At 40.5% G+C, this 14,942-nt stretch overlaps 1 protein-coding gene across 1 annotated transcript in view; it reads left to right on the forward strand.

The window, feature by feature from the left end:
• Positions 1 to 5,785: 5,785 nt before the first annotated feature.
• LOC110287352 overlaps positions 5,786 to 14,942 on the forward strand; it is a 206,224-nt gene continuing 197,067 nt past the window's right edge. The window contains exon 1 of the mRNA XM_021153998.1: positions 5,786 to 5,864. The gene's annotated coding sequence lies outside the window, so the exon portion shown is untranslated. The remainder of the gene's footprint in view (positions 5,865 to 14,942) is intronic.

Below are 14,942 nucleotides of genomic sequence, written 5' to 3' on the forward strand. Positions count from 1 at the left end.
TGCCCCAATATAGGGGAATGCCAGGGCCAAAAGAATGGGAATGGGTGGGTAGGGAAGTGGGGGGCGCTATGGGGGACTTTTGGGATAGCATTGGAATTGTAATTGAGGAAAATATGTAATAAAAAATATTAAAAATTTAAAAAAAAGCAGCCTCTTGTTGCCCTTTGGAATACATGTGTAGTTGATATATTCTTCCTGTTTTCTAGATGCCCCAAACTCACTGGAATGCTAACATTTTAAACTCTTTCCTAGTAAAAGAAAGGATATTTTATATCATTTCAAAGTGTAGTTGGTGAGCATTATTTTTGTTTTTCTGGAACAGTGTGGTTTATTGCAAAGAGTACTGGACTGAAGGGTAAAACACAGGTTCTCTTAAGCAATGCTGTGGATTTGGAGACTTGCATCTCAATGTTTTCATGTCTAAAATGGGAAAGTTGGACTATAGCAGTGATTTTCAAACTTTCATATGTGTGGTAATCACTGGAGTTCCACCTGTCTTCCACAGTTTCTTATTTAAAAGTTGGCATGTTAGAATCTGAATTTCCTAAGATATCCAGCTTCTGCTGACATGGGCAATGATGTCCTTTTTTTTTTTTTAATATATATAGCTACTGGGCTAGATGATGTCACTGGGAACGCTGTCTTCCTGACATGTTAGAGTGCTGTAATTCATTTGAAGCAAGGTGAGAAATATCCAGAGCACATGGAAGGCCAACCATAAGCCAGGATTTCAACAAGAGTTCGAAGTAGCATGTGGCAGAAAGGAAAGAAAGAAAATTAGTTCCTTTTAGTTTTCTTGTCAGCCCAGCATGGGGTTAAAACCCCTTCCTTAAGGTTCTTGTTGTGTTCTAAACTTGTTATCTCTGCTTAGTAGCCACGTGACCTTAGTCAACTGACTTGACTCATAACAACTCAGTTTTCTCATCTGTGAATAGAAGTGATACTAACATTGCGGAGGTTTGAATAGTAATGGTCACCATAGGTTCATGTGTTTGAATGCTTAGTCTACTCTATTAGGTGGTGTGACCTTGTTGGAGTAGGTGTGGTCTTGTTGAAGTGCATCACTGTAGAGGTGAGCTTTGAGGTCTCACATGCTCAAGCTACACCTAGTGTGCCATAAAGTTTTCTGATGCCTGCAGACTAAGATGTAGAACTCTCAGCTACCTCTCCAGTACCATGTCTGCCTGCATACCACCATGTTTCCCACCATGACAATAATGGACTAAACATCTTAACTGTAAGCCACTCCCAGTGAGATGTTTTCCTTTATAAGAATTGCTATGGTCATGGTGTGTCTCTTCACAGCAGTAAAATCCTAAGTAAGACAAACATCTACTTCATATGGTTGTTCTGAAGATTAAATGAAATAATATATCTAAATTGTCTAAAACAAGATGTGACACACTGTAAGTACTTTATAAAAATTAGATATTATTTTTGTCATTCACCCATTCATCTGCTTAAAACATATGTGCTGAGTCCCTAATATGTACCAGGAATAATTCCCAGTATAATTCCTACCTTTGTGGAACTTAACACTAATGTTGGCAGAAGAATACTTAGAAATATGTAACATAAAGAGTGAATATGATGACAAAAATGGAGCATGAAAATAATTTATTTTACTTTTATTCATTTTAACACTTTACTTGGAAACAATTAAAAGATATGGAAAAGTTATAAGACCAGATAATAACCATAGGCTCTTTCCCTAGCCACTCTCTCACCTTCTACCTTTCTGGCCCCATCTATATATACTTGAACCATGTCAAAGTAATACATATTACTTTTGTCAAAGTAATACATATTATCATAGCTTCTTAATAATTCAACATGTAGTTTTTAAGAATAAGTTTATTTGGGCTGGTGAGATGGCTCAGTAGGTAAGAGCACCCGACTGCTCTTCCGAAGGTCCAGAGTTCAAATCCCAGCAACCACATGGTGGCTCACAACCATCTGTAACAAGATCTGATGCCCTCTTCTGGAGTGTCTGAAGACAGCTACAGTGTACTTACATATAATAAATAAATCTTTAAAAAAAAAGAATAAGTTTATTTATAATATAAGGAGAAATATTAACAATCTCAGTAACTTTAACCCAGACATAGTACTTAATTGAATCTACCAATTATGTCTTTAACAAATCAAATAAATAATATTTAATATATTATTTATTCCTTTAATATAGAACTCAATCCAGGGTCAGACATTACATTTGGTAGTAACATGGGTTTAACCTCTTTTAAGTGGAAACATATTCAGAGGACAAGGTCTTTTTGTCTTACATTGAACCATTCTCATTTTGGCTTGTCTGTTTCTTCCTGGTTAGAGTTCACCTGTGCTAAAAAATTACTGAAAGGTGTGTTGTGTAAAACCCAGGATGTCATAGAAGTACAATAATATCCCTTTTTGTCTTTAGTCACAATACTAATTTCAACCACTTTGTTGATGTGTTTTCCAGATGTTCTATTGTCTGTTTATAATTTCTCCATTGAAAGTGATAAATCAATTTGTGGATAAAGTTTTCTGGGTAAAGGCACTGTAATGATAAAAAAGGCTCTGAATGGAGCAGACTCTGGAGTCTGACTTCCTGGCAAAGTCAGTCATGTGGCCAGCATCTGTCTGCAGATTGGGTTACCTGACTGATGTCTCAGTGCTACACTCTGTCATCAGTGGACACAAGCAGGTCTTAGCTTGGTCGGTGGAGACTGAGTACACCTGCCCACTTGCTAAAATGGTCAAAGCGTTTGTGGATGATCCATCTGCATTTGTGGCTGCTGCCCCTGTGGCTGCTGCCCCAGCTAAAGCTTAAGCCAAGGAATAGTCAGAGGAATCAGATATGAGGATGTGGGACTTGGACTAATCCCCTTAAAGCAACCAACTCAGCAACTTAATTTGAGACACATGGAAATAAAGGCTTACTTCTCTTAACAAAAGACTTTTTTTTTTTTTTTTTAAAAAAAAAGAAGCCTTCTCTCTCTTTTTAAAAAGGCTCTGTATCAGGAATATAGCTGGAACATTGGAAAACCATATGAGAATGAATGGAGCTGAAACAAAGTGAATGTGGGTGAGGACAAGAAAAGCTGGGGTCAAAAAGATAGAATATGGTAGACCTTGACAGCCTTAGAGACCATTGTAAATGAGTTTAGCTCTCTTCTGACAGGATTGGGAAAATACTATAGGTTGACAGGGAGCAGTATGTCATGTCTTTATTTTGGTTTTTAGGTGGTTATTATTGTAGGGCCTCAAACTTGAGAGGCTTCACAGATAGAAACTCATTTCCAGGATTAGGGAACAAGTGGAGATTTGAATTAAGAGAAAGAAAGTATTCAGAGACAGAGACAGGTGGAGAGCCATGGAAACTTGTGGGCCAGGTGGCCTGACCTACTTGATAAAGTTTCAGGCCAGTGAGATGGAGGGCTCCTGAGGGCTGTTATAGTTATCCAGTTTTCCATATGCATTGCACACACATGCTTCTCAGTCCGCGTGTACACACATGCCTATATATGCAGAACCTCTCCGCTGGATTCATAATTTAAGCTGACATTTAAAAATCTAAATATGAACATAATTTGCAATGCTATTGAGCAAAGAAGAATGCTATTGAGCAAAGAAGATGTAGCACCCTCTCTTCACCAGAATTGTGTCTTTAAGACATCCAAAAGCATTTTATCTTGATAGTTTAAATATATGTGGAACTAGAGCAGCGGCAAACTGGAAGCTACTACATATGTATTTGAAATCTGTCATTGCGCATTCAATCAGACCTTATGAGATGAATATATTCTAGGGGTTGTTATGGTAGTTAATTAGCAGTTAGTTACAAGTAGATGTTGCCCATTTTCTTTAAATCTAGGAAATAGGAAATAAACCATGGAATGAAATGTGGTTTCTTTTTCTCTTCTTTTTCTCTTATTTTTTTTCCTATGTCTTTTTTCCCGTAAGACAGGGTTTCTCTGTGTAGCCCTGACTGTCCTGCAACTTGCTCTGTAGATCAGGTTGGCTTCAAACTCAGAGATCCACCTGCCTCTGCCTCCCAAGTGCTGGGATTAAAGGCGGGCGCCACTACTGTTCAGCTATGAAGTGTGATTTCTTATGTGTAATTTCTTTTCTTTCCTCCTCCTCCTCCTCCTCCTCCTTCTCCTTTGTTTAGTGCTGGAGATGAGGCTCCACCCCTAGACTCTTGCTTGCATGGTGCTTGACCACCGAGCCACACCTCTAGCCCTCTAAATCCTCATCAAACTACCTAATTAGTTTATGCTTAGCTTTGTTAATGTGTTGTTGTAAAATAACCAACAGCAGTTGTTGTTAGCCCTTTGAGCATCCTCATCCATCTGAGGCCAGTGTGCCATGGAACTTCTGAGCTCTACTGTGGGGCTGCTCATCAATTCTAATAGTCCTGTTTGTCCCCAAGTTTTTGCCTACCCTGAGACTGAGGGAAGGTCCAGCTTCACAAGAGGAACAAGAATGAGGGTGTCTGTTTTCTGGTTGCCTGCTGAGCTTGAGAGTGCTGAGCACAGGAAGCCTGGAGCAAACCTTGGATGCAGTAGAGACTTGTTTAGGGTCAGAGTCAGAGTCAGAGTGCTGTGACATGCAGTCTTCTGGCTTCGGCTCCTTCATGTTTGGAGCACTCCAAGATGCATGGCCAGAGGATGCCATGCCCTTAGTCCACCTAGTGTGTGCTCTCTGTCATCACTGTCATCTCTCTGGCATTTGAAGCATCTTGGGGTTTTTAACCAAGAATTCAAAGAAAGCTGTGTGTGTGTGTGTGTGTTTGTGTATGGTGTGTGTGTATGTGTGTGTGTGTGTATTCAGAAGTAATTTTGTTTTGTACATTTTTCTTACTGAATATAAAAGCAGAAAATTAAAATTATAAATCATAAGTATGAGACAGTTTATCGCCATTTTTCTCTGAACTCTCCAGAAATAATCACAGTTAGCTTGGGTACTCCCTCCCCAAGAGAGTCTGCTTGTCAGTATTCGTGACAACTGCGTTTCATGTGAAAACTGTATTCCCGAGGGCTCCACATAAGTAGAAATTTGCCCTATTCCAGACCAGTCTTGACAAAGGAAGGCCAGAATTCCTGTCTCTCAGCTAAAGTGGTGCCACCATGTGGCAAAAGCAGAAACATAGCATATGATTCACTTGGCTGTCAAGCTTTCAAGCTCCACGGTGATATTTGAATTTAGGGAGACTTGCAGTGTTCAATAGTACATAAGCCAGGTTGAAAATATCATAATATTTCCTATTATTAGAAATCAAATGTATTTAAAATGTCATTATATTGTGTTAACTTTATGAAAGGGGGTCATGTCAAATAAAATCCAGCCCTGAATTTTCTTTATAAAATTCAGACAACATATTTTGGACATTCTCTCACGTAGTAAACACACTTTTATCTCTTCCTTTTGAAAAGCTATGACTTATTTTAGTACAGTGGTGCACTGTAATTCATTTAAGTCGTCCATGACATTGATGGCTACTTCTTCCCAACGACATGATCTCCCTTGCTGCCTTGCCCTTTTGCTATCAGGTTTTCCCTCGCTTTCAGGATACTGAACAATGAATGCTATGTTGTTCTCGGTGTCAGTGGCCAGAGTAAATCAACCTTCTGCCACCTGGGGACCATTCAAGCTGAAATCACGTGCCTTTTTCCGTTCCTAGCATACTTGATTCTGTCGCTGAACAGGCCTTATCTGTGCCTACAAGTGGGCTTGTCAGGAAGCAGGTGCTGAGACAGCAGTTGCTATCTAGGAACTCAACAGCAGAGAACCAAAAGGACGCAGGATCCAGCAGAGGAAGAAGCTTGGCCCGCTTAGCAAACAGGCTGTGGAACAAGGACGGTTCATCAGAACTGTCTTGGGTAAGTCCTTTGTTCAGTCATTGGATTCTGACCACCCGAGGTGGGGCATAGCTCAGCTGAGGCAGTTCTTTGCAACTGAGACAGAGCCGAAAGGAATGGAAAACTCCATGTTGTCCCACAGCTGAGTGGACGTTGTTCTGCAAAGTGGGATCTGAGCAGCACATCTTTGTCACTCCTGTATCTGGTCTCTTACATGCTTCCATGTGCATAGTAGGTGACTTTGGCAGCTTGAAGGATTTCCTATCTGAAGTCTATTTCAGGACTGGGAATTTACAATGGCAAAACAGGTCCCCCCCTCCCCCCCCATGTAATGTAAGGGCGAATGGCAAACAGTTCCCTGCTGGGACAGATACTAGGCTGAGGCTTATCACTGTCTGTTTTCCATCCGTGGTGAAGGGGATGGGGGAAGAGAGAAGCATTTCTTACTGCCTTCTATGCGTGCCCTGGTACGGAGTGACACTCAAGGGATTCTGCTTGATCACTTATTCATCTCATCGCTCTCCTTCATGCTTCCTTAGGCCTTTATTTGAAAACCAGACACAAAGAGATCATAGCCTCAGGTTCTAGCCAAAGTGTCACTAGTAGTTGCCTGAGAGAATCAAGCTGGGTCCCACTTCCTGTATAAGATGGTGCCTGTGGTTTTTCCAGTGCTTCAAGCAGCAAAAGAGTCAGAGAGAAGCCCATAAGAGCACCAAGCTACCAACCCCAACATATATGTAGAGGATCTGGTGCGGATCCCTGCAGGCTCTGGGAGTGCCACTTCAGTCTCTGTGAGCCCCTATGAGCCCTGCTTAGTTGATGTTCATGGGCCGCTTTCTCCTGGTGTGGTGCTCCAAGGAGAAGGACCTGATGGAGCACTGCATGTAATGTTTGGCTGTGGGTCTCTGCACCACCATTAGCTGCTGGTGGGAGCCTGTACAGATACTTTTAAATATAGGTTTGGGGGATGCCAGCTCAGGTCCTTACACTTCCTTTTACTTAGTGAGCCATCTCACTGGTTGAGAATTTTACAGCTTAGATCTGTAGCTCTCTCTTTCTCCGTCAGTCTCTGCATGTCTCTTTGTCTTTCTGTCTCTCTCCCCCCATGTGTATAAATATTGGAGAAGAGAATCAGCGATAGCATTGATAACTTTGGCTACCTCTTGATTACATACAAAAGCTCACACCTTCTTGCCTATGCAGTTTGAAATTTCAATATAAAAGTTATAAGGAAAAGCAAACCAAATCAGCCGCAATGATACTGTTCTCAAGATATACATTTGGAGGCTGGCCATGGCAGTCACACCTTTAATCCCAGAGTTTGAGAGGCAGAGACAGCCAAATCTCTGGTCTACACAGTGGATTTCAGGAAAGCCAGCGATGTGTAGAGAGACTTTGTCTCAAAAAGAAACAGCAGCAGCAGCAGCAACAACAACAGCAAACAACAATACGTTTAGATACATTTCCCATCTTTTTTTATTAACAGACCATAGCAAATCCTTTATTACAAATAATTAAATCTCTCCACGTCTTAAACAGTATCAAACAGAGCATTTTGTAGTCCCACTAGATAGCACAGTAGGCATTCAATGCTAGAAGTGAGGACAGAGTTAAACTTGCAACTCCTGACCCGGTGTCCTTTCCCCACATCACCCAATTTCCCATCTTCTTAAAATCCCAAAAATCTACAGTAGAGAAATCTGAAAAAGTGATTAAAATATATTTGTTGCTCATGGTTACTTTGACTACCAATAACATTCCAACTACAATGCTCTCAAATTAAAAAACATTTCTTTTATTATTTAATTGACATGCAAAGGGACAGCTTTCCTTAGGGCATTTTCATCAATCAGCGGATTCTCCCCCTTCTCCCTTCCCCTTCCCCCTTGAGTCCTTCCACTCACACTATTCCTCTTTTTAAAGTCACATTACCTTCATATCCATTCCTCAAATATCTTCTCTCCCCTCTCCCATGTCCCTTTCTAGTTTCTTGACCTCTCCACATATGCACCCCTACATGGATGGACATATATGAAGATTAGAAGCTAGGCTTCCTGAAGCAGATGGGAACAAATAGAGAGATCCACAGCCAAACATTATACAGAGAGTGAGAGATATTGGAAGACTCAGCCCTAAATAGGATGTCTCTATTAACGCCCCCCCCTCAAGATTCAGGAAACCTCACAAAAGTGGAGGCAGAAAGAGTAGAAGAGTCAGAGGTGATGGAGGACACCAGGGGAACAAGGCCCTCTAAGTCAACAGGATCAAAGCTCATGCGAACTCACAGAGACTGAAGCAGCCTGCGCTGAGCATGCAGGGGTCTGCATCAGGTCCCCTGTGAATATATTAGTGCTTCCAGTGTAGTGTTTTAATGGGATTCCCAAGTGTGTGAGTGAGCAGGGCTGTTTCTCATGCCTTCTCTTAGGTCCTTTCCCTTCTAGTTGTTTGTTTTGTTTGACTCTAGTGAGTTAATTTTTGTTTTATTTTATATCTTATTTTATTCCCACCCCTGAGAAGCCTGTTTGTTTTCCAATGAGAGTCAGAAAGGGGGTGGATGTGGGTGGGAGGGGAGGTGGGAGGGGAGGTGGGAAGGGAGGTGGGAGGGGATGGAGAGGAGTATTGAGAAGACTTATCAGGATACATATGTGAAAATAAATCTGTTTTTAAGAAGGGGGAGGAGAAAGAGGAGGAGGGAAGAGGGAGAGGAGGATGGAAAAGGGAAGGAGAGAGGAAGAGCAAGAAGAAGGGAGGGGAGGTGGGAGGGGAGGTGGGAGGGGAGGTGGGAGGGGAGGTGGGAGGGGATGGAGAGGAGTATTGAGAAGACTTATCAGGATACATATGTGAAAATAAATCTGTTTTTAATAAAAAGAAAAATTATAATCTATGATCCACATATGAGAGAGAATATGTGGTTCTTGTCTTTCTGAAACTGGGGAGCCTCTGTGTAATATTTTTTAGTTCTATTCATTTTCTTGAAAATTTCCTAACTTGTTTTTCTTTACAGCTGAATAAAATTTCATTATCTATGTCGATATCTGTGCATATCACATATTCATTGTCCATTTATCTGTTGATTGACATCTAATTCTACTTTCTTGCTGTTGTGAAAAGAGCAGGATACAGAAGCCTCTTGATAAACATTTATTTGCATAAGTTAGTTTTCTAAAAATTTAAAATATAGTTTGTTTTCTTAGCTTAAATTTACTCCAATGTTATTAATTAGCTGTGTGGTCTTCCACAAGTTGCTTTAGCTATGTGAGGCAAAATATTTTCGTCTATGAAGTGAGAATGATAAATGAGCAAGCTGATTATGTAAATTAAATATGATACAAGTAAAATAGTTAAGATAGCACGTGTTATAGGCCATTGACCAATAGACACTAAATTCTTCTGTTGTTCATAACAATAAAATAGAATGCAGTACCTTCATTTGCAACTCAATCTGTCTAACCTTGAGAAAGTCACCGGCGCTTTTTGAGCTCCGGTTTCCTTGTCTGTATAATAAGGACAATAATGGCTATTTCATAGAGTGGTTGTAAAGATAAAATTAGATGCCTGTGAGGAATGACTTCTAAATTGGAAAGTGCTATATGCATTACTTACTGTTTATTTGCTTAATAAATCTTCCTCCAAGAAAGCAGTGATGTGAGCTCCATTGTTATTTAGGGCAAACAGATATGGACTCTGAATGAATAAGAACTAACACAAAGATTCTGAACCAAAGCTAACAGCCAGAGGTTCAGATGGATGAAGGGAAATACGTTTTAGAAAACTTATGGATATTTTTGTATTGTAGGATGTAACAACGTTCTTATTTTTACCTAATAAAAATAACCTTTCATGCCAGGCACATGAAATGTACACACCTTTGATCCCAGCACTTGGGAGGCAGAGGCAGGTGAATTTCTGAGTTCGAGGCCAGCCTGGTCTACAAAGTGAGTTCCAGGATAGCCAGGGCTACACAGAGAAACCCTGTCTTAAATCAAATGAAACAAACCCCAGAAAACAAACAAACAAACGTTGCCCTCCCAAAAACACCACCTCCAAACCCTATATCAGTTGTTACAAAAATATTCAAGTAATCAGAAAGATTGGCTGTGAGTTTTAAGTGCCTAAAAGCCTGAGAATACAAAATCTTCTAATTCTCTTTAGCATTTTGGGGTTCAGAACTTTTTATAGGAAATGAAGTCTTCAAGAGTGTGAGTGAATGGCTGACAATAATGATCATCTAGTATTTAAACATCAGACAACTCATGATTATGTATAATCAAGTTTGGTGTAAGTTCATCATTTATTTATTTAAAACTTGTATGGCAAAGCCTCTTTACACTGAAATGATTACAGAATGCAGTTTCCTAGCGAGCTATGCACTAACTGTATATGACTGTGCTTATGAAAATGCAACTCTTAAATCAGAATCCTGGAGTCCCGAGGAAAGAGGCTGTTATTTATTAACCTTTATTTCAATAATAATAAATGTGTTTTGCCTATATGTGTATGCAGTACCCATGATGGCCAGGAGAGGGAGCCAGAATACATGGAACTGCATCTACAGAGGGTTGTAAGCAGCCATGTGGGGTATGGGAGCTGAACTCAGGTCCTCTACAAGAGCAGCAGATATTCTTAATAGTTGAGTCACCTCTCCAGCTTCTTATTAGCATCTTGCTACAAAATTATATTGATCACATTATATTGATCACATTTCTCCTCCTCTCTTCCAGGAGACTTCATTAAAAAATAATGACAAATAGGAAAAAAGTAATAATTACACGGAATCTTCTACTTTTAATACATGTATATCTTTGGCATTTCATATTTACTGGAAATGGCATATTTTACCTTTTTAAAAGTGATATTTAATTAAAACCAAGAAACTTTCCTGCAATGCAGGCTTTGTAGATTTCTTTCATGTTGGAAAGTTGCAAGTAAGGGATTTAAGTGTGTGTGTGTGTTCCTAAAAGAAGAAATTTTGTTGACAAAACCAAGCATTTTTTATTCATTTGGTTTGCTAGTGGTTGTTTTTCTTTATTTCTTGGTTAGATTAAAAAAAATGGATTGAAGAATGCCCTTCAGGTCAGATCTGGCATAGTGTGAAATTTCAGAGTTCATGGCTCACTGTGCTGGGAGGAGCAGTTATTACAGCCTGTAAAGTGCTTTTTCTCACACTTTCTTTACTTTTGTCTGAAACGTTCAGTTTTTTGACAATGTTCATTTATTTTTAAGACAGGCTAGTGCCCAGGCTGGCCTTGAAGCTTCAGTCCTCCTGTTCCTGGGTTCTGGGATTATAGTCACACACCACCGTGTTCCTCCCTACTCCACTCCAAAGTTCATGCTAGATTGTGATATAAATGAGAAAGAAACTGGTAAGCCATTTATTACTAAGCCACTAAGATTTCTTTTAAAGCAGCTATTTTCCCTTTATTAGTAGGTGTCAGATTTGTTTCTGCTTAGTGAATTGAGGATGAACACCTGACCTTTCAAGGACAATAGTTTCCTCATTGGCAAGAACTCCAAACTCATATCAAATTCTGTAAATCACACTTCTCAGCATAGGTCCCCAGGAGAGTGATGCTTGGCTGCATTAATTTATTAGCTATATGTAGATATATCTGTATCCCAGCATAGTCTAGGGTCAATCTACTCCAGTGCCATATTTAGACTTATGAGTCCTCTCCTCCATCTTTGACATTGTTAGGTACCAACTCTTTTGGGTTTTACTATTTTAATATATTTTAGAATCAATCTGCCCCACTCGTAGACCTCTCTATTCTCCTTACTTCCCTCCCTCCCTCCCTCCTTCCTTTCCCCCTTCCCTTCCTCCTTCTGTCTCTCCCTCCATTTCTCCTTCCCTCTCTCTTCTTTCTCATTCCAAACTCTTATTCTTGCTGGATGCAAGATGATCTGCATTCTGCTTAAAATTGTGTACCACCCTTTCCTGATACACACCTTCTTAGCTATTGTAAGGTAGGAACTTCGTAGTTTTCTGAAGGATGCAAATAAGAAATGCCAAATTAGCATATAGGTTATTTCAAGAAGAAATAACCTCAGGAAGAATAGCTTCAAAAAGGGCCATTTAGCTTGTGTTTTCCTATACGAATCAAGACATAATGATTCTTTTGAGAGAGATGGTCTTCTTCACCAGACACTGGTCATTAAAGCTGCAGTGAATTTGAATAAAGAAATTCCCTGAGGTATGTTTTATCTTCCACTAATGCCTGATACCTCACCACATTTCTTGAGTGGCATATTCAGAACTTGCTACCTTCATCTGTGTATCAAACTGTCATGTTACTTTACAGATTTATCATTCTTTTCCTAAGAAGTATAAGCCCATCATGTTCATGTTGGGACTTACCTCTCAGGATAATCTCTACATTACATGGATACTTACTAACATTTTATTTATTTTTATTTTTTTAAAATTTTTAATATTTTTTATTACGTATTTTCCTCAATTACATTTCCAATGCTATCCCAAAAGTCCCCATACCCCCCCCCCACTTCCCTACCCACCCATTCCCATTCTTTTGGCCCTGGCATTCCCCTGTATTGGGGCATATAAAGTTTGCAAGTCCAATGGGCCTCTCTTTCNAGTGATGGCCGACTAGGCCATCTTTCGATACATATGCAGCTAGAGACAAGAGCTCCGGGGTACTGGTTAGTTCATCATGTTGTTCCCCCTATAGGGTTGCAGATCCCTTTAACTCCTTGGGTACTTTCTCTAGCTTCTCCATTGGGAGCCCTGTGATCCATCCAACATTTTAAAGCTTTTCGCTCTGCCCCCTGTTTTCTTTTATTGGATATTTTCTTTATTTACATTTCAAATGATATACTTTTTCCTGGTTTCCCCTCTGGGACCCCTCAATCATATCCTCCTCCCCTGCTTGTATGAGGATGCTCCCCCATCCACCCACTCCCAGCTCCCTGCCCTGGCATTCCCCTACAGTGGGGCATCAAGCCTCCACAGGACCAAAGGCCTCTCCTCTCATTGATGCCTGACAAGGCCATCCTTTGCTACATATGTATCTGGAGCCATGAGTCCCTCCATGTGCACTCTTTGGTTGGTGGTTTAGTCCCTGGGAGCTCTGGGGGTACTGGTTGGTTCATATTGGTGTTCCTCCTATGGGGCTACAAACCACTTCAGCTCCTTGGGTCTTTTCTCTAGCTCCTTCATTGAAGACCCTGTGCTCAGTCCAATGGATGAATGTGCACATCCACTTCTGTATTTGTCAGGCACTGGCAGAGCCTCTCAGGAGACAGCTATATCAGGCTCCTGTCAATAAGTACTTCTTGGCATCTGGGTTTCATTGGTATCTGGGTTTGGTGACTACATATGGGATGGATCCCCATGTGGGGCATCTCTTATTAACCAGGTTTTGTATTAGTTGAATTCCTAGGTCGTCCAAAGAGCCTACAAAGAACATAAAGGGAAATTAGGGAACTTCTCTCCTATACAATACCTTGGGATTTGTTTTCACATACATATAGAGTGTAGAGAAATTGACATTTTATTTATTTACCTATTTATATTTAAGATTTATTTTTAAATTATGTGTATATATTTCTGTGAGTGCACACGTGAGTACAAACACCCACAGAATCCAGAAGAAAGTCTATCCATTGGAGGTAGAATTAGATGTGGTTGTGAGCTACCGATTGTGGATGCTGAGAACCAATTTGGGTTCTGAAAGAGTGGTATGTTGTTGTACCTTCTGAGCCATTTCTCCTGCCCAGCAATTTGCATTTTCAAAAGCTCTCTGAGTTGGAGAACCAGTGCTTTAAACTGCAAGTGACTCCAGTGTAGGGGAATGCCAGGGCCAGGAAGTGGGAGTGGGTGGGTTGGTGAGCAGGGGGAGGGGGGAGGAGAGTATAGGGGGTTTTCAGAGGGGAAACCAGGAAAGGGGATAACTTTTGAAATGTAAATAAAGAAAATATCTAATTAAAAAATAAAAATAAAAAAATAATAAAAAGAATCACTACTGAACTGAACTGAGGACTAGTCCTTAAATCCCAGTTTGATCAAATTGTTTCTTTTGTTGTTTCCACAATATCATCTGTGGCCTTCTACCACATTGACCCCAATTCTGTATAGAAATTGCTGATATACTCTTCTATCCCTGTTGTAGAATTCTGACTCCCTGAGATGCACTGAGCATTTTTTTCAGGGACACGTTTTCACATCACCCTCCTCCCCACAGAAGTCCTGGGGAATAGATTATTATTCTTGTCCTATAAAGGAGCAGAGTCAAGAAGAAGAGAGATAGAAGTGATGTGCCCAGGGGCAGAGCCCATAAAGTGTGGGCTTTAATCCCAGATATTCCAACTCCTAATTCAGCATGTTTAGATGTGTGCTTGACAAATGGGCTAGAACTGCTGAATAATCAAATACAACAAACCTCACATCATAAAACATGCATGAGTTCAGGGTTCTTAGAAATATGTAGTGTTTTCTGTTGCTAAGTTTGTGGTAATTTGGTTATTCAGCAATACAAAGCTAATGCAAATGGCATGTATCTTCCAAGGATGATGATGGTGATGATGATGATTTTATTATTATTATTGCCAACCAAGATTCAAACCAGTAATGTCCAGACACCTCCCTTCAGCTGATTTGTATGCTGACTTCAGCTGCAACTAAAATTCCCAATCAGGGGCTGGAGACCATCATACAATTTGGCCTATTGCATTGCCTCATGCTTTCTAGAACTTTATTTTCACATATTTGATTTCATTTTTATCTCTTTCATTAACCATATTAACTAGACAACATGGTATTATAATCACCCTTTAATATATGTGAGGGAATTGGAACAATGAAAAGCAGCCGTTTTTTACAGATGAGGAATTAAAACATCTGGTCATTTGGTGCCCCGACTTGCAATGCCACATGCCATGTCGCTTTAAGAATTTCTAGGCTAGCCAGTCGGAGGACAGTGACCTGCCCTGCAGGGAGCGCCATCTTGGCTCCGGGACTCCACCGAGCTTAGTCTCTACAGGTCAGAGTGGGGACCACGGGGGCAGACGGCTTCTGGGACAGGCAGGAGCCACAGAGCTGCTGAGGCAGCACCCTTTTGGGGCCGCAGACTTCCGGCACCCTCC

This window comes from Mus caroli, chromosome X (assembly GCF_900094665.2).
Source record: "Mus caroli chromosome X, CAROLI_EIJ_v1.1, whole genome shotgun sequence".
NCBI lineage: Eukaryota > Metazoa > Chordata > Mammalia > Rodentia > Muridae > Mus > Mus caroli.